Genomic DNA, 19294 nt, shown 5'->3' on the forward strand with positions numbered 1-19294 from the left:
ACACACATGTAGAGAACAAACGTATGGACACCAAGGGGGGAAAGTGGCGGGGGGTGGTGGTGGTGTGATGAATTGGGAGATTGGGATTGACATATATACACTAATATGTATAATATGGATAACTATTAAGAACCTGTTGTTTAAAAAAAATAAATTAAATTAAATTAAAAAAAAGAACTTGCTGTATAAAAAATAAATAAAATTTAAAAAAAATTAAAAAGTTAAAAAAATAAATAAAAGGGTCATACAGAAAAGATGCTCAGGACTTCCCTGGTGTTCCAGTGGTTAAGAATCTGCCTTCCAGGGCTTCCCTGGTGGCGCAGTGGTTGAGAGTCCGCCTGCCGATGCAGGGGACGCGGGTTCGTGCCCCGGTCCGGGAGGATCCCACATGCCGCGGAGCGGCTGGGCCCGTGAGCCATGGCCGCTGAGCCTGCGTGTCTGGAGCCTGTGCTCCGCAACGGGAGAGGCCACAGCAGTGAGAGGCCCGCGTACCGCAAAAAAAAAAAAAAAAAAGAATCCGCCTTCCAATGGACACGGGTTCGATCCCTGGTAGCGAAACTAAGATTCCACTTGCCCGTGAGGCAACTAAACCCTTGCGCTGCAACTACTGGGCACACAAGCCACAACTAGAGAGCCCGCATGCCACAACTACAGAGCCCATGCACTCTGGAGCCCGCGTGCCACAACCAGAGAGAGGCCTGCACGCCACAACTAGAGAGAAGCCTGAGCGCTGCAACAAAGATCCCATGTGCCACAACTAAGACCCAACGCAGCCAAAAATAAAAAAATAAATAAATATTTTAAAAAAGAAAGAAAGAAAAAATGCTCAACATCTCTAATTATTAGAGAAATGCAAATCAAAACTACAGTGAGGTATCACCTCACATCAGTCAGAATGGCCATCGTTAAAAAGTCTATAAATAATAAATGCTGGAAAGTGTGTGGAAAAAAGGGAACCCTCCAACACTGCTGGTAGGAATGTAAATTGGTGCAGTCACTATGAAGAATGGTATGGAAGTTCCTTAGAAAACTAAAAATAGAGTTACCATATGATCCAGCAATCCCACTCCTAGGCATATATCTAGAAGACAAAACCTAATTCAAAAAGATACATGCACCCAATGTTCATAGCAGCACTATTTACAACAGCCAAGAATGGAAGCAACCTAAGCGTCCATTGACAGATGAGTGGATAAAGAAGTTGTGGCATAGATATAGATATAGATATATATCTGTGTGTGTATAGATAGATAGATAGATAGTATATGAATACTACTACTCAGTCATAAAAAAGAATGAAATAATGTCATTGCAGCAATATGGATGGATCCAGAGATTATCATACTAAGTAAGTCAGACAGAGAAAGACAAATATCATATGATATCACTTATATGTGGAATCTAAAATATGATACAAATGAACTTATTTACAGAACAGAAACAGACTCCCAGACATAGAAAACAAACTTATGGTTACCAAAGTTGAAAGGTGGGGAGTGGGGATAAATTAGGAGTTTGGGATCAGCAGATACAAACTACTAGATACAAAATAGATAAACAAGAAGTTCCTACTGTACAGCACAGGGAACTATATTCAGTATCTTATAATAAACTATAATGGAAGAGAATATGAAAAAGAATATATATATGTATAACTGAATCAGCTGTACACCAGAAGCTAACACAACATTGTAAATCAACTCTACTTCAATTTTAAAAAATAGTTTTAAAAAAGGTCATACATAATTAGGAGGTGATAAGTTTTGAGCATTTATTATCACTGATTTAAATATAATTTATTTAATTGTAAGTTATAAAGTTTAATTTCCAATAATGGCCATGTTTAACAAGCAGCTTACAAAATTCCTATAAATTTAACAACGAGTTCTCATGAATCAGTAGGAGCCAGTTCCAGTATACCAGTCCCAGGAAACTGTCCTGGAACTTATTCTATGGCTTAAAGAATATCAGCTTTGGGACTTCCCTGGTGGCAGAGTGGTTGAGAATCCGCCTGTCAATGCAGGGGGCAAGGGGTCGAGCCCTGGTCCGGGAAGATCCCACATGCAGCAGAGCAACAAAGCCCGTGTGCCACAACTACTGAGCCTGCGCTCTACAGCCCGTGAGCCACAACTACTGAGCCCACGTGCCACAACTATTGAAGCTCGTGCACCTAGAGCCCGTGCTCCAACTACAAGAGAAGCCACCGCAATGAGAAGCCCACGTACCGCAATGAACAGTAGCCCTCGCTCACCGCAACTAGAGAAAGCCCGCATGCAGCAATGAAGACCCAACGCGCTAAAAATTAATTAATTAATTAATTTTTTAAAAAAAAGAATATCAGCTTTACAGGTAATAAAGAATTTTCTAGCAGGTCAGGAATTTGACAAACTTGAGTGTCTCAGACAGAGAGGGACCCTTTCAGGCTACTACAGGTAAACTTCATAGAAGCAAATTGGAAGGCCCTTGTTCCTTAGTTCAGTAGATGAGCAGATAAAGGCAATAAAATAATTCTGATACATAAAAGTAAATTACAACTGTAGAGGATTTACAGGTTAATTCTTAAACCAGAACTGCTCTGGTTTTATTAATATATAACAAGGATGTCTTTGTATATTAACATCTCTTATATGCTACATAAATAAAACCAGTTAAATAAAACAAATTGAATGAATAATAGTGAATCAGATAATCTCTAAACAATTTATGAGGTCAAATCTGCATGTGAGAGTGGGAGTTGACCATAAAGAATCCCAGTGACAAAACACACACACACACACACACACACACACACACACAAAACATACACAAAAAATGTGATCACTGTGTATAATTCTAGTCCTCAAAATATGAAATCTTGATTCTTTCCTGTAGGTTAATGCCTCCCTAACAAAAATATCTCTATCCCTAACTTTTGTAATATCAATGTCTGAAGATATATCTCTACCTTTGTAAATGTTAAAGTCATGCAAGAAAACTACTGTTTTTCCACCATAAACAGAATGACAGTAAACTCAGTAATTTGGTGATTTTTTTCCTTTAAATTCCTGCTGCATTTTTTTACTTGATAAGCCTGTTTTTCTGAAGCCTGGACTCCCTTGCAAACCTCTTCATAAGTAAAGTTCTTTTCTTTTCTAAATGCTTTTGTCTCTGAGTCTTTATTTGACAGTAGCTTGCTTATTTGACCCTATGTTTTTTTGGTCGTACATACCTACTTAGGTACTGCTACTAGTCATGGCCATGTGGCTCCTGTGAGACCAACCTTCTTGCAGATAACAAATATAAACTCTGAGATAAATACAGAAACAACTCTGAAGACACTGAAAAGCAACCAAAAACAGGTAGATACTGAAAGGGAGTCAACATCTGGATGAAGAGAAAAGCACTGGTGAGTTTCCCATTTTTTTATGACTTTTATCCTGAGGGAAGTCCTCAAATTGCACTACACAGTGCAGCTAAAAGTCAGAAAGAAAACCCCAAAATCTTACTGGCTTGAAAAACCAGAAGACAGAGTTTGAGGGAAACACAGCTGCTGGAAAACAAAGGGAGAAATCCTAAAAAGTAGAGAGCCAGAAAGGAGGAGCCCCAAATCATGTGTATAAATTCTAGCCAGATCCCTGGCACGTGTTGGAACCATACATGTGTGAGGCAGACTTCAAGTAGTCTAGCTAAGACTGAAAGAACTGAGCAGAAAATTGAGCCACCATTCACTGCAAGGAAGATAAAGTTTAGTTTGAATTCAGCCAAGTTAACTTCCTACTATTAAAAAAAATAAAAAATACTCTTCAGGGGAACACAGCAGAACTGAGAATCTCTATAACATATCATTCACAACATCCAGGACAGAGTTCAAAATTATATAACAGTCAAAGAAACAGGAAGACATTACCTATTCTCAAGAAAAAGTAAAATCAATGAAGGTCAATCCTGCAATGATTCACATATTGAAGTTAGCAGGCAATGGTTATAAAACAATTATTATAAATAAGCTCAAGGACACAGGGGAAAATATGCTTGTATTGAATGAAAAGTATCAACAGGTAACTAGAAACTATAAAAAAGAACTAAATATAAATTCTAGAATTTAAAAATATATATCTGAAATGTTAAAAATTACTGGATAGGCTTAACAGAAGAATGATGATAGTAGAAGAAAGAGTTAGTGAATTTGAAGAAAGATTAATACATTAATTATCCAATCTGAAGCACAGAAGAAATGATTGAAATAACTAACACAGTTTCAGGAAACTGTGGGACATTATCAAAAGATTTAACATGTACAACTGGAGTCCCAGAAGGAGAAGAGGAATAAAATGAAGTAGACAAAATATTTGAGGAAATAATAGCCAAACATTTCTCATAATTGCTATGTCCCCATCTGGACTGCAAGCTCAGTGAAAGCAAGGGATTCCGAGTTATACCTCTTTAGTGGTCCACGTAGCACCTAACAAAATCAGGCTACATAGCAAATTCTCAACTAATACATATTTATACATTCAGCATCAAAAATAATTATTTATTGAGTGCCTACTGTGTGAAAGCATGACAAAAGGTGCTAGAGACACAAAGATGCTTTAGTTACAGCCACTGTGCTTAACGAAGAAGATTTTGAAAAAGATAAAAGGAGAAGCCCCATTGTTTCTGAGGGAGGAAAAGGTTTTCAATGGCTCTTGTTTTTCATTCTTTCTTTCCTTTTTCAATTCATCATGATTTTAGTTAACTTGCTTATAGTGATCCCTGCTAAAAGGAGAATGTAACATTGTAAATCCAGAGTGAGAGGGGATCTCACATCAGAGGCCATGGTTACAGGTATATCATTCCAGAGCCTCTTTAAACAGTCCTTTTCTTTGTTTTTTTAAATTTTTTGGATGCGTCAGGTCTTAGTTGCGGCACACGGGATCTTTCGTTGCGGCGTGCGGGCTCTTCGTTGTGGTGTACAGGCTTCTCTCTAGTTGTGGCTTGCAGGTTTCTCACTAGTTGTGGTTTGCAGGCTCTGTAGTTGTGGCGCACGGGCTCCAGAGCGCGTGGACTCAGTAGTTGCAGTGTGCGGGCTTAGTTGCCCCGAGGCATGTGGGATCTTTGTTCCCCGACCAGGGATCAAACCTTCATCCTCCGCATTGCAAGATGGATTCTTAACCACTGGACCACCAGAGAAGTCCCTAAACAGTCCTTTTCTCCCCAACTTTGTTCAATTAGGACAAAAAAGGGAGACTCTTCTATATAATTTTCACTGGTTTTTTACATTTGCCTTTACTTTTCGGCAGAACTTATGTCCTCTAGACACTTACAGATGATTAATAAGGACATATTTTTATACTTCAGCAAAATATAGTGGGAAACAGCTGAGAAAGACATTTCTCCACTTTGGGAAGAGTACACAGAGGTGTGCATATGTCTCCAGAACCTGGAGAGTGTAAGATCAAAAGAATTGTGTGTGTGTGTGTGTGTGTGTGTGTGTGTGTGTGTGTGTGAGAGAGAGAGAGAGAGAGAGAGAGAGAGAAAGACAGAGACAGAGAGATAGAGAAAGAGGACAAAGAGAGAGTCAGAGAGACAGAAACACAGAGAGAGACATAGAGACAGAGAAAGTAGGACTCAACATTCCTTTCTCTGTGTGAAAGCTTGAAGCACTTTGCTCTGTCTGTTTAAAAACAATCCACTAACAGTCTGTGATTCCAAGAACCAGTCTGTCCACAAATAAACTCAGCAAAACGCCACAACAGAGATGTGCTGGTCTGATATGCTCATTTCAAATATTACTGTGGATGTAAGGACATGGTTTGGGGCACAAAGCCCAAACCTAGATGCGTGGAACCATAAATTTAGTAAATCCCCTTGAAATGAGCTGCTGGAAATGTTTTGTTTCTATTATAAAATAGAATTCACCCATAGATATAAGAAGAAATTAGATTTTGGTATGTTTGCAGGAGGCTCTGAGTCCAGGAAGTGGCATTTATGACTTTGGTTATGGATCTGTCTGTGACTTCAGTCAGTATTTTAGTCTCTCTGGTGCCTATTTAGTCAGTCAATTAGGGATAATACTCTTTGCTATCCATTCCACAGCACTGCTACATCTGTCAATCATAATAGCTGCCATTTATTGAGTTACTACTATGCAACAGGCACTGTGATAAACACTCTTGTTGTATTATTTCTAATCCTAACCATCATCCTGAAGGTGGGTGTTATTCAGTTTACAGATGATGATACTGAATCTCTGAGAGGTTTAGCAATTGGAAAAGTCACACCAACTAGTAAGTAGCAGTGCCAGGATTCTACCAGAGACCTGTCACTACATTATGCTAACTTGTTTTTATTTATTAAGCATAATTGCTACATAAAGAACACTCTAGTTATGTGTCTGTGTGTATATATATATATACATACACACTTAGGGGGAAAAAATCTTAGAAATCTTAGGAACTGTATTCAAGGAGCATGAACATAGATTAAATATGAGATATGACCTAAATCAACCAGAGACTATAAACAAAGCACAGAGCAAAGGCTACAGGCTGCAATTAAGGACTATGTATAAAACACAAAGTGACAGAGTATTTGAGATGCTTGGGGAATCACTGGAGACTCTTAGTCTTCATGTTGTATGCATCCTAACCTGGATAAAAGCCAAGAGTCCTACACACACAACCCTCAAGACAAAATGGGTTGTGTATTCCCTACCACATGATTTCTAATGTAACTTGAAAATAAGTTTCTAACGTTTGTAAATCAGAAGCATTAGAAAAATACAGTTTCTAAATCAACTATACCTCAATTTTAAAAAGAAAACACTGTTTTTTAAAAGAAAAATACAGTTTCACAAATTAATGATTATTGATTGGTAGGTGGGAATACCTATTATACCAGTCTCTCTATCTTTTTGAAGGCTTAAAATTTTCCATAATTAAAGTTTTAAAAGAAAGAAAAGGGAAAAAAAAGAGAGAAAAAGGAGAGGAAGAAAAAGAATGGCAATCTGCCTAAGATGGAAGAAGAGTGACGCCTGAAAACAAGGAAGAAATTCTAATAAAATAAATGACTTATGAAGGAGCTTCTTTCCCCCAGTTCACCAATAGTTGTAGGATTTCCAGAGGAGAAAACTCAGGGAAGAAAGCAAAAGATCCTCCTGTTAAAACCTGAGAGTGTTCTTACAAGAAATGAAGGACTCTAAATGACCAAGAATAGCCAGTATCTTGGAAGATACACCAGAGTGGCCCAATAGGGAGAAGCTGAGAGTGGCTACACAAGGAGTTCATGAAAAAAGGGCAGGTTTGTAACAGAGGACTGTTTCCAATGAACTTAACGGCATCTAAGAACAAAGTTCAAAAATATTAATAAAATATATTAATATATATGTATACATATCAAAAATATATCTATACTGATTTCTCAGCCCATCAGTCTGTTTAAGCACTTATCAGGGCTTCCACGCGGTTATTTTGCCCTAGTTGATCTTGTTTGCTGCCACTGGCATGAAGTGGCCAATTGTGGCTGTTACGGTTGTTCTTTCATTCAATTCTAACTTGTAAACCAGTGATTTCCAAACTTTTTCAAGTTAAGACACATTACCATTGCTTATTTGATTTTATGAAACGTGTTCCTTCTTTTCTCCTTAAAGGAAAAAAGCTATATGACATATTTTTAATAAAACTAAGCAAAAATAAGTTCTGATAATTCTTTTAAAAAATTTTTTCAATATTAATAGGTATATAAAAATACCCAGCATTCAAAATGGTAAAATTAACAATTTCTGGCATCCAATCAAAGATTACCAGACACACAAAGAAATAGGAAAACTTACCCTTAAAGAGAAGAATGATCAGTCAAGATTAACTGAGCCAGAACTGAACCAGATGTTTTGTGTCCAAACAAGGACGCAAAAATAGTCATTATAGTTGTAGTACATATGTTCAGAATTTAAGTAGACATATGAAAGATATTTTTTAAAGATCCTTAGCAAACGAATCCTAACAATCATCCTGACACACACAGACACACATAGATCAATAGAACAGAATAGAGAGCCCAGAAATAAAACTATGCATATTTCGGCAACTAATTTGTGACAAAGAAGCCAAGAATGTACAATGGAGAAAGAATAGTCTCTTTAATAAGTGGTGTTCAGAAAACTGGATAGCCACACACAAAAGAATGAAACTGGACCACTGTCCTACACCATGCACAAATATCAACTCAAAATGAATTGAAGACTTAAATTTAAGACCTGAAACCATAAAACTCCTGGAAGAAAACATGGGCAGTAAGCTCCCTGACATCACTCTTGGCAATGACCTTTTGGATTTGACACCAAAAGCAAAAGCAGCAAAGCAAAACTAAACGAGTGGAACTACATCCAACTGAAAAGTTTCTGCACAGGAAAAGGAACAATCAACAAAATTAAAAGGTAACCTACAGAATGGAAGAAAATAATTGCAAATCTTGTATCTGATAAGGGTTTAATATCCAAAATATATAAAGAACTCACACAATTCAATAAAATATCCAATTTAAAAATGGGCAGAGGTACTGAATAGACATTCTTCCAAAGAAGATATACAAAAGGCCAACAGATACATGAAAAGGTGCTCAATATTACTAATCATCTAGGAAATGCAAATCAAAACTACAATGAGATATCACTTTACACCTGTTTGAATGATTTTCATCATAAAGACAAGTGATGGGCTTCCCTGGTGGCACAGTGGTTAAGAATCCGCCTACCAATTCAGGGGACATGGGTTCGAGCCCTGGTCCAGGAAGATCCCACATGCCACGGAATAACTAAGTCCGTGTGCCATAACTACTGAGCCCACGTGCTGCAACTACTGAAGCCCGTGCACCTAGAGCCCATGCTCCACAACAAGAGAAGCCACCACAATGAGAAGCCTACACACTGCAATGAAGAGTAGCCCCCACTCGCCACAACTAGAGAAAACCCATGCAGAGCACCAAAGACCCAATGCAGCCCAAAAATTTTTTTAATAAAATTTTAAAAATTAAAAAAAAAAAGACAAGCCATAACAAGTGTTGATGAAGACATGGAGAAAAGTGAACCCTTGTGCACTGTTGGTGGGAATGTAAATTGGTGCAGCCACTATTGAAAAAAGTATGGAGGCTCCTCAAAAAATTAAAAATAGAACTACCATATGTTCTAGCAATTCCACTTCTGGGTATATATCCAAAGGAAATAAAAACAGAATACCAAAGAGATATCTGCACTCTCATGTACACTGTAGTATTATTCACAATAGCCAAGATATAGAAATAACCTACAGAATCAACAGATGAATGGATAAAGATGTAAGATACATATTTTTAAATGGAATATTATTCAGCCATGTGAAAGAAGAAATCCCTTTCATTTGAGACAACATGGATGGACACTGACAGCATTATGCCGAGTGAAATAAGCCATACAGAGAAAGACAAATACTACATAGTATCACTTACATGTGGAACAACAACAACAAAAAGTCAAGCTCATAGAAACAGAAAGTAGAAAGGTGGTTTACCAGGTATAGTGGGGTAGGAGAAGTAGTGAGAAGTCGGTAAAAGGGTATAAACTTTCAGCTATAAAATGAATAAGGTCTGAGGATCTAATGTAATGCATAACATGATGACTATAATTGATAACACTGTATTATAAAATTGAAAATTGAAATTTGCTAAGAGAGTAGAACTGAAATGTCCTCACCAAAAACAACAACAGCAAAAAAGATAAATAAATATGTGATATCAATGTATTAATTAACTAGATGGGAGGAATCCTTTCATAAAGTATATGTATATCAAATCATCTCAATGTACACTTTAAATGTTTTACAATTTAATTTTTCAATTATACCTTAATATGCTGGAAAAAGTAAAATAAAATAAAATACCAATCTACCAACCAACATCTAAATAATCCTGGTGGGGGGGCGTCTAGAGATGAAAACTACATTACGTAAGATAAAAAAAAAAATAAGTTGGATGGAATTACTGGCAAAGTAGATACTGCAGAAGAAAGAATTAGTGAATTTGAAAACATAGCAATAGAAACTATTCAAAATGAGACAGGGAGAGGGGAAAAAAAAGAATTTAAAGAAATGAAATCATCAGCGTGCTGTGGAACAACTTCAAGCAGCCTAATATATATGTAATGGGAATCCCCAGAGGACTGTCACAAAGGAGACACGGGGATGCAAAAAAATTTGAAAAATGATGGCTGAAATTTTTCCAAATTGGATGAAAATTATACAGCCACAGATATAAGAAGTTCTATGAATCCCAGCACATGAAATATGAAGAAAGCTACACCAAGACACATCAGATTCTTAGCCCAAAACTAATGTCGAAGGGAAAATCAAATGGATAAATGGATGTCCATAGGCCAAGAAAAAAAAAAAACTTCAGCCTAAGCCTCGCACCTTTTACAAAAAATTAACTCAATTAACTCAAAATGGATCACTGATTTAAATGGAAAGAGTAAAACTATGAAAATTTTGAGAGAAAATCTTCAAGATCTAGGACTAGGTAAGACATGCTTAGACTTAATATCAAAAGTATGATCCACAGAAGGCAAACTTGATAAGTTGGACCTCTTAAAATTAAAAAATTTTTGCTCTGTGAAAGACCCTGTTACAGACTGGGAGAAAATATTTTCAAACCACATATTCAACAAAGGACTTGGTACCAAGATGATACAAAGAACTCTCAAAACTCAACAGTTGACAAGCAAACAATACAATTAGAAAATGGGGCAGGGGGAAGAAGGATGGACTGGGAGTTTGGGGTTAGCAGATACAAACTGTTACATTTACAATGGATAAACAGCCAGGTCCTAATGTATAGCATAGGGGACTATGTTGAATATCCTGTGATAAACCATAATGGAAAAGAATATTAAAAAAAATAATGTCTATATGTGTATAAATGAGTCACTTTGCTGTACAGCAGAGATTGGTACAGCATTGTAAATCAACTCTACTGCAATAAAAAAAATTTTTTTTAATAAGTAAAGTAAAACTCACGCTCAAAAAAAAAGAAAGAAAAAGAAAATGGATTAAGAATATTTCAGTGGGCTTCCCTGGTGGTGCAGTGGTTGAGAGTCCGCCTGCCGATGCAGGGGACGCGGTTCGTGCCTCAGTCCGGGAGGATCCCACATGCCGCGGAGCGGCTGGGCCCGTGAGCCATGGCCGCTGAGCCTGCGCATCCGGAGCCTGTGCTCCGCAACGGGAGAGGCCACAACAGTGACAGGCCCGCGTACCGCAAAAAAATAAAAAATAAAAGAATATTTCAGTGAAGGGAATTCCTTGCCAGTCCAGTGGTTAGGACTCTGTGCTCTCACTACCAAGGGCCTGGGTTCAATCTCTGGTCAGGGAACTAAGATACCACAAGTCGTGCAGCATGGCCAAAAAATAAATAAAATAAAATTTGCTTTTAAAAAAAAGAATATTTCAGTGAAGGGGATATACAGGTGGCAAATAAGCCAATGAAAAGATGTTAAACATCAGCAACTAGGGAAATGCACATTAGAACCACAATGAGACATCACTTTACAATAGCATCAAAAAAATATGAACCAGTAGGAATAAATCTGAAAAAAAATATTCAGAACAGGTACACTGAAAACTACACAACACTGATTAAATTAAAGAAAAACTCTTTTAAGAAGTAGAGGGAGAAATAGACTTTGTTCTTGGACCAGAAAACTCAATATTAAGACATCAACTCTTCCCAGATTGCTCTATAGATTCAATACAATCACAATGAAAATCTCAGTGGTATTTTCTGTAGAAATTGACAAGCTGATTTTCCAATTTATATTAAAATGCAAAGAACTTAGAAGAGCCAAAACAACTTTGAAAAAGAGTAAAGTTGGAGGACTCACACTACCTGACTTTAAGATTTATTTAAAGGCTATAAGAGTCAAAAAGTGTGGCTTGGTGTAAATAAGGCAAATAGATGAGTGGAACAGAATAGAGAATCCAGAAATAGATCCATACATACATGGACAACTAGTTTTTGACAAAGGTGCCAAGAGAATCCAGTGGAGGAAGAACAGTGCTGGAACAATTGGATATCCATATGCCAAAAAATGAACTTCGATCCATACCTTGCACCATATATAAAAATTAGCTCGAGATGGAGCATAGACTTAAATGTACAACCTAAAACTATAAAACTTCTAGAAGAAAATATTGGAGAAAAATTCTGTGACATTGGAGTAGGCAGAGATTACTTAGATATGACACCAAAGAGTGACCCATAAAAAGAAAATTTAATAAAATGGACTTTATCAAAATTTTAAACCTCAGCTCTTAAGAGAATGAAGACAACCCAAAAGGTGAGAGAAAATCTTTGCAGAGCATATAGCTGATAAAGGACTTACGTTCACACTATACAAAAAACTCATTATATAAAAAACTCTCGGGAGTTCCCTGTTGGCCTAGCAGTTAGGATTCTGGGCTTTCACCGCCCAGGTTTGATCCCTGGGCAGGGAACTGAGATCCCACAAGCTGTGCAGTGCAGCCAAAAAAAAAAAAAAACTCTCAAACGTTGACAAGAAAACAAACGACAATTTTTCTTAATGGGCAAAGGATGTGAACAGATACTTCACCAAAGAAAATATACAGATAGCAAATAAAAACCAAAAGATGCATTAGGGAAATGTGAATTAAAACTACAAGGAGATCCCACTACACAGCTATTAGAATGGCTAAAACTTAAAAGATTGATCATCCCAAGTGTTGGAAAGGATATGGAGGAACTGGAACTCCCGTACACTGTTGGTAGGAATGTAAAATGGTGCAATCACTTTGTAAAACAGTTTGGCAGCTTTATAAAAAGTTAAGCATAGCACAGATGATTTTCAGGGCAGTGAAACTATTCTGAATACTATAATGATGGATACATGTCATTATATATTTTTGTCCAAACCTAGAGAATGTAAAACACCAAGCGTGAACCCTAATGTAAACTATGGTTGAGTGATAATGGTGTGTGAATGCAGGTTCATAGATAGTAAAAAATGTACCATTCTGGTGTGGGATGTTGATAACAGGGGAGGTTGCGCGTGTGTGTGGGCAGGGAGTTTAAGGAAAGTCTCTCAATTTTGCTGTGAACCTAAAACAGCTTTAAAAAATAAAGTCATTTTTTTAAAAATGTAATGAAGTACTGATACATGTTACAATATGGATGAACCTTGAAAACATCATGCTAAGTGAAAGGAGCCAATCACAAAGGACCACATATCAGACTTCCCTGGTGGTACAGTGGTTAAGAATCCACCTGCCAATGCAGGGGACACAGGTTCGAGCTCTGGTCTGGGAAGATCCCACATGCCACAAAGCAGCTAAGCCCGTGCGCCACAACTACTGAAGCCCATGTGCCTAGAGCCCATGCACCACAATAAGAGAAGCCACCGCAATGAGAAGCCCATGCACCACAACGAAGAGCAGCCCCTGCTCACCGCAACTAGAGAAAGCCCGTGTGCAGCAACGAAGACCCAATGCAGCCAAAGATAAATAAATTAACTAAGTTTTTTAAAAAGTAAGTTGTAAGTGTAATAAGAATATTTGATTGGAAAAAAAAAGCTAAGCATACTCCTACCATGTGATCTAGCCATTCTAGTCCTCTCTATACATCCAAGAATAATACAAAGACCTGTACACAAATGTTCATAGCAGCTTTAATAGCCAAAAACCAGAAATGATCCAAACACCTATCAACAGGTGAATGGATAAACAAGTTGTGGTATATCCATAAACTGAATATTATTCAGCAATAAAAAGGGATAAATTGATACATGAAAAAGATGGATGAATCTAAAAAAGATTATTCAAGTGAAATAGGACAGAAAACCAGAAAAAAAAAGAGTACATGCTATATGATTCCATTTACATAAAACTTTAGAAAATGCAAACTAATCTGTCATGACAGAAAGTAGTTCAGTGGTTGCCAGGGGTGGTATGATGGATTACAAAGAAAACTTTAGAGGTGATGCGTCTGTTCACTCTATTGATTGTAGTGACAGATTCACAGATGTAAACACATGGCAAAACTTATCAAATTATCCAGTTTAAATAGGTGCAGTTTATTGTATGTCAATTATACCTTGATAAAGCTGTCGGGTTTTTTTTTTTTGAGATGACTCAGAGATCAAGAAAAATATGGGTCATCTGACACTAACAAGCTCACCTCCCTGGTGTGCAGGGGAACGGAACCAAGGGCCTCACCTCTGCTTTCTCTGAGCTCAGTACCAGAGCTTTTTACAAGCTCCAAACATGCCTGCAGGATCTTAGTTCCCTGACCAGGGATTGAACCCGGGCCAGGGCAGTGAAAGCACCAAGTCCTAACCACTGGACCGCCAGGGAATTCCCCAAACATGCATTTTACAAAGGCAATGAGATCAGCCTGGTTTTCTCCTCTGCGACCTTAGTAGCCTTCGTCACCGCTCTCCACCATACTTAAACCAAAGCTAAGAAACACGAATGTGTGCTTTTGAAACTCCAGCTCTTCCCCACCCCTACTGTGAGAAAGACTTAAAATCAATAATTCTAAGAACAACAGCACAACCAGATCTATTTTGCTGTGTGCACAGAGTCCAACCAGAGGAAAGCCCCGCCAGAGATTCAATTTGTATTATTTCTGCTCTTTATTAAGAACTATTTGCCCCTATGCCATAGTATAGACAAGAACAAGAAAACACCTGGATATCACGGAGGGTCGCTGTGTATGTCACAGTTAGGTTTGGCTGCAGATAATAGAAAGCCCAGTCATTCACATAGGTGGGGGATTATTCTCCTACTTTATTGAGGACAAGAAGTAAGTAGTCGAACTGTTTTGGCAGCTCCACGTAAGTCATCAGGGTCTCAGTCTTCTTCTGTCTCCCCAAGCAGGTGGTTTCCATCCTCAAGGTTACATGGTGTCTGCTGGAGAGCTTTGATCCGAGCAGTAGGAGAGAGGAAGGAAAGGAGAGGTACCCTGATTGTCCCGGAAGGTAGAAGGGTGCTACCTGGAGGAAGGAGAGGTGGATCACCAGGAGGTCAGTGCCTGGCTCTGGGAGTCAAAACGATGGTGGACACCGGAACTGATCCTGGTAGAGCACTCATGCTGTCTTGCGCCTTGAGGTACTCCCCAAAAGAGTTAATCACTGGAGCTGAAACATGTTCTCTGGATATAAAGACCAACAATTGAGTGGGGTGCTATGATTTTCTTTCCCGGGAGAGCCGCTTCAAAAGAGTTCCACTCCTGTGTCCTGGTCCCATCCTCAGGGACTGCGTTACAAGGACAGCAGGACCTCTCTCCTCCCTGTAGACCAAACCTGGCCCTGGGAGACTCCCCTGGGGCTCTGCCCCTGAATGTCTTGCATCTTCCTCTCAGGTCACTCAGCCCCCCAGTGTTTCTGGGCTACTGGTTGGTAAGCCGGCTGAATGGGCACAGTCAAGTGAGAGGAATGTTTGCTGTCCTGAGCACATACTTGGAAAGTGGTTACGTGCAACACATTCGTAAAAGTATGTTATCTTTGCGGGGGTAGTGGGAAAGCAGTGGGAGATCTGTTCAAGAATGGAAGGAAATGTTGGTATCGCACAGTAAGAGGCATAGAGAAGCTAGTCAGAAGGTAGCCGCTTTCATCAGACCGGGCTTTCCTGCCAGCCAGCCCCAGGCCACATCCGCCCCCAGCCCTGCTCTCTGATGTTAGAGCCCGGGGAGCTTCTGCCTCACACCCCGAGTGGCCTCACCACGCCTTGTGAAACTTGGCTCCTGGCGCCTCACACCTGTGAGGCATTGGAAACTCGAATGAATGGTTGGCTCTCCAACCACTGCTGAGCATGACCTTGGGAAGTGGGCAGCCCACACCTGACAGGAGCACTGCTTCCTTCACTCCTGTGACCACCAAGGGAGCTGGGAATTTTTCCCAGCTTCAGCAATCCGGCCAGACAGCTCCCCAGGACCAGTTTCTACTCAGCTGCTGGGCTCCTCCACCACCATCAGTGAACAAGATCAGAGGGAGAAATGGATACAGCCACTATGGAGAACAGTATGGAGGTTCCTTAAAAAACTAAAAATAGAACTACCATACGACCCAGCAATCCCACTACTGGGCATATACCCTGAGAAAACCAGAATTCAAAAAGAGTCATGTACCACAATGTTCATTGCAGCACTATTTACAATAGCCAGGACATGGAAGCAACCTAAGTGTCCATTGACAGATGAATGGATACAGAAGATGTGGCACATATACGCAATGGAATATTACTCAGCCATAAAAAAAAGAAAGAAATTGAGTTATCTGTAGTGAGGCAGATGGACCTAGAGTCTGTCATACAGAGTGAAGTAAGTCAAAGAGAAAAACAAATACCATATGCTAACACATATATATGGAATCTAAAAAAAACAAATGGCTCTGAAGAACCTAGGGGCAGGACAGGAATAAAGACGCAGATGTAGAGAATGGACTTGAGGACATGGGGAGGGGGAAGGGTAAGCTGGGACGACGTGAGAGAGTGGCATGGACATATATACACTACCAAATGTAAAACAGATAGCTAGTGGGAAGCAGCTGCATCACATGGGGAGATCAGATCAGCTTGGTGCTTTGTGACCACCTAGAGAGGTGGGATAGGGAGGGTGGGAGGGAGATGCAAGACGGAGGGGATATAGGGATATATGAATACATAAAGCTGATTCCTTTTGTTATACAGCAGAAACTAACACAACATTGTAAAGCAATTATACTCCAATAAAGATGTTAAAAAAAAAGAAAGATCAGAGGGAGTCCAGCCGTACTCCATGCCCTCAAAACACGTGAAAGCACTACAGGTGCTTGGACACAAAACCAGGAGAGGGTAGGAGCCCTGGAGGGGAATATCCTGGACTTCTGGACCTCCTGCCCAAGTGGGGTACTTCAGCCACAATTAAAGTAACACATCCTTTTTGTTTAAAATTAATTTCAAAGAGAACTAGAAGGTGTAAAGTAAAATAAGTCTCTCCTCCCCCCACACCTAGCTTCACTTCCTAAGGACTATGACATGAAGTTTCCGGTATATCTTCACAGAAATTTTCTATTCAAGTGTATTCTGTTGAATGCATTTGCAAGAATTTTACTTATAAATAATTCAATTAGTAATAATAACTAATGTATAAAGTACATGTTATTTACATTGAAATCGTAACTGGAAAAACAAAAATAACTAAAAGTGATCGAAGTGGACCTTGGATCCTTCCAGAGTGCAGTTTTTGAAGTGACCACCAGGTGTCAGAGTTATCAATAGTATTCCCCAAATCACACTGGAAAGTTACAAGAAGGGGAAGTGCCCGGCTGGAAATGAGATGGCGAGATCCTAAACAGGATTATTTGGCCCTTCGGCCCAATATTTTGTCTACTTAGGGTTAGGTAGGGAGAGAGTAAAGGGAGCTGCGGAAAAAATTATTACATTCTCCGACCATAGATTCCCATTCAGTTGGGCACCCTGGATCTTTGGCCATGGCTCACGGGCCCAGCCGCTCTGCGGCATGTGGGATTTTCCCGGACCGGGGCACGAACCCGTGTCCCCTGCATCGGCAGGCGGACTCTCAACCTCTGCGCCACCAGGGAAGCCCCGCACTCCTGGATCTTCACAGAAGCTGTCAAAGCACTGGTGAGTTTTATGTAGGAAATGTAAAAATGGCTGGGCAGAGTCGGGCCTCCTATAGTTGTGAGGCTACTTTTGGAATCCAGGGCCATCTCTCCTCTCTTCAATCAGGAGACCAGAGGAGGGGTGACCACAAGAGGAGGACACACACACGAGAAGTGTTCAGCTATGGCCATCCTTGTTTTAAAAGGGAAAATCCAGTTCTGTATCAAGAGCTCTTCCTACCTAACCTTGAACATCATGGTCTCCTATTCACTTCCAATTTGATCTCCTCATGTATACTTCCTTTACCAGGCCTGACCCGGCTGTTGTCCAGAGCTGCTGGCCTAGAAAACATCCGCCCTCCATGCTTGAGAGCTGCGGGCAGGTCACCTGCCATCGCAGTCTTGAGGCTGTGGCCCAGGGGTAGTTACACTTGTCTTCCTCCAGGGGCCCAGCCACTTCTCTGGCTCCCCCCATCTGGCTATAGAGGAGTCAACATCCTCTGGAGGATTCCAGACGCCACCCATGGCAGGCCTCATCCTTCTGGAATCACCAGCGTCCACCCCAGCAGAAAGGGGGATGTTGATGCAGTCACAACACAGACTTGTGCAAGGAGGATGACCTAGGCTCCTCTTCCCTGGGAGGGCACAGCTGAAGGGTGTCAAAAAGGAAGGAGAACCCTTGCCACGTGTCCCAGTTGGCACTTGTCTAGGCTGTTCCCTGGACCACATCCCATTTCTGGCCATGGGTCCAGGGAAGGGTTCAGACCCACTACGTACCGGGACTTGTCACTGGTGGAACTTTACTGTGAATAACAATGCCAAGCTTGTGGAAGAGGTAGGAAGTGGTGTAAGGAGAGGGGAGAAGGAAAGAAGGATTCAACATTTCACGGACAATGTTATTGATATTTAAATACTTCTCAAGACCTGTGATTTCCATGAATTTGGACAGGCAGATTAAGGGGACTTTTTATGTGATCTGAATGACATCATCTGCTAAATTGGTACATCCTATATAGGCCAAATGAAGCAACAGTAATGATTTCAGTCACTATACACCTTAAGTGCTATATACATAATTTAAAATGATACACCTGTGGTACCATACACATAATAAAAATCCCAGTTATCATTAAAACATAGGTAGTATTCATATTCAAATATGATCATGCATTATGTTTGATGTTTCAAACAGAATATACAAGCCAAATGGTTCATTGAAAAACAAAAATGGATAAAACAATGTTTATATCAGGACCCATGTTAATTTACCATGACTAGTATATTAACTGTTGCTTTGATGTGGCCAACCCTGGTATGGCAACTGAGGGGTTTTTTTTGTTTTTTGTTTTTCCATTATCCTGTTACACATGATATAAGAGGGATGGTACAGAAAGAATCTCTCATAATGCTAACCATAGCCTGACTGTTTCAAAGACAATGCTCTCCAGACTAAAGCCAAGGATAGGGACCATGAAGCTCCACCCTAATCTCTCTGGGTTTATCTCCCTCAAGGAGACCCCAGTCATTGTGACTCCTGGATAATCCTGGACCCACTGGATCCCCGTAAGTCAAAGAGCCTCCCACATCCCTGAAAAGTCTGGCTATCCATCACATGTTCCACCTCATTTGGCCACTCAAACAACAAGGGTTTCACAAGTCCAGGACAGACTTCACTGGTCAAGGTGTATCTTGAGATCC

General features: G+C 39.8%; 1 protein-coding gene across 13 annotated transcripts in view; it reads right to left on the reverse strand.

Annotated features, from left to right (window-relative positions):
• Positions 1-19294, reverse strand: part of CNIH3 (cornichon family AMPA receptor auxiliary protein 3) — a 282654-nt gene that overhangs the window by 238078 nt on the left and 25282 nt on the right. The window contains exon 4 of one of the 13 annotated variants that reach the window (XR_007475507.1): positions 13640-14989. The exons of 11 other annotated variants lie outside the window; for them this stretch is intronic. The gene's annotated coding sequence lies outside the window, so the exon portion shown is untranslated. One more of the 13 variants, XR_007475520.1, reaches the window with a different exon arrangement.

Source organism: Orcinus orca, chromosome 1, assembly GCF_937001465.1.
Source record: "Orcinus orca chromosome 1, mOrcOrc1.1, whole genome shotgun sequence".
NCBI lineage: Eukaryota > Metazoa > Chordata > Mammalia > Artiodactyla > Delphinidae > Orcinus > Orcinus orca.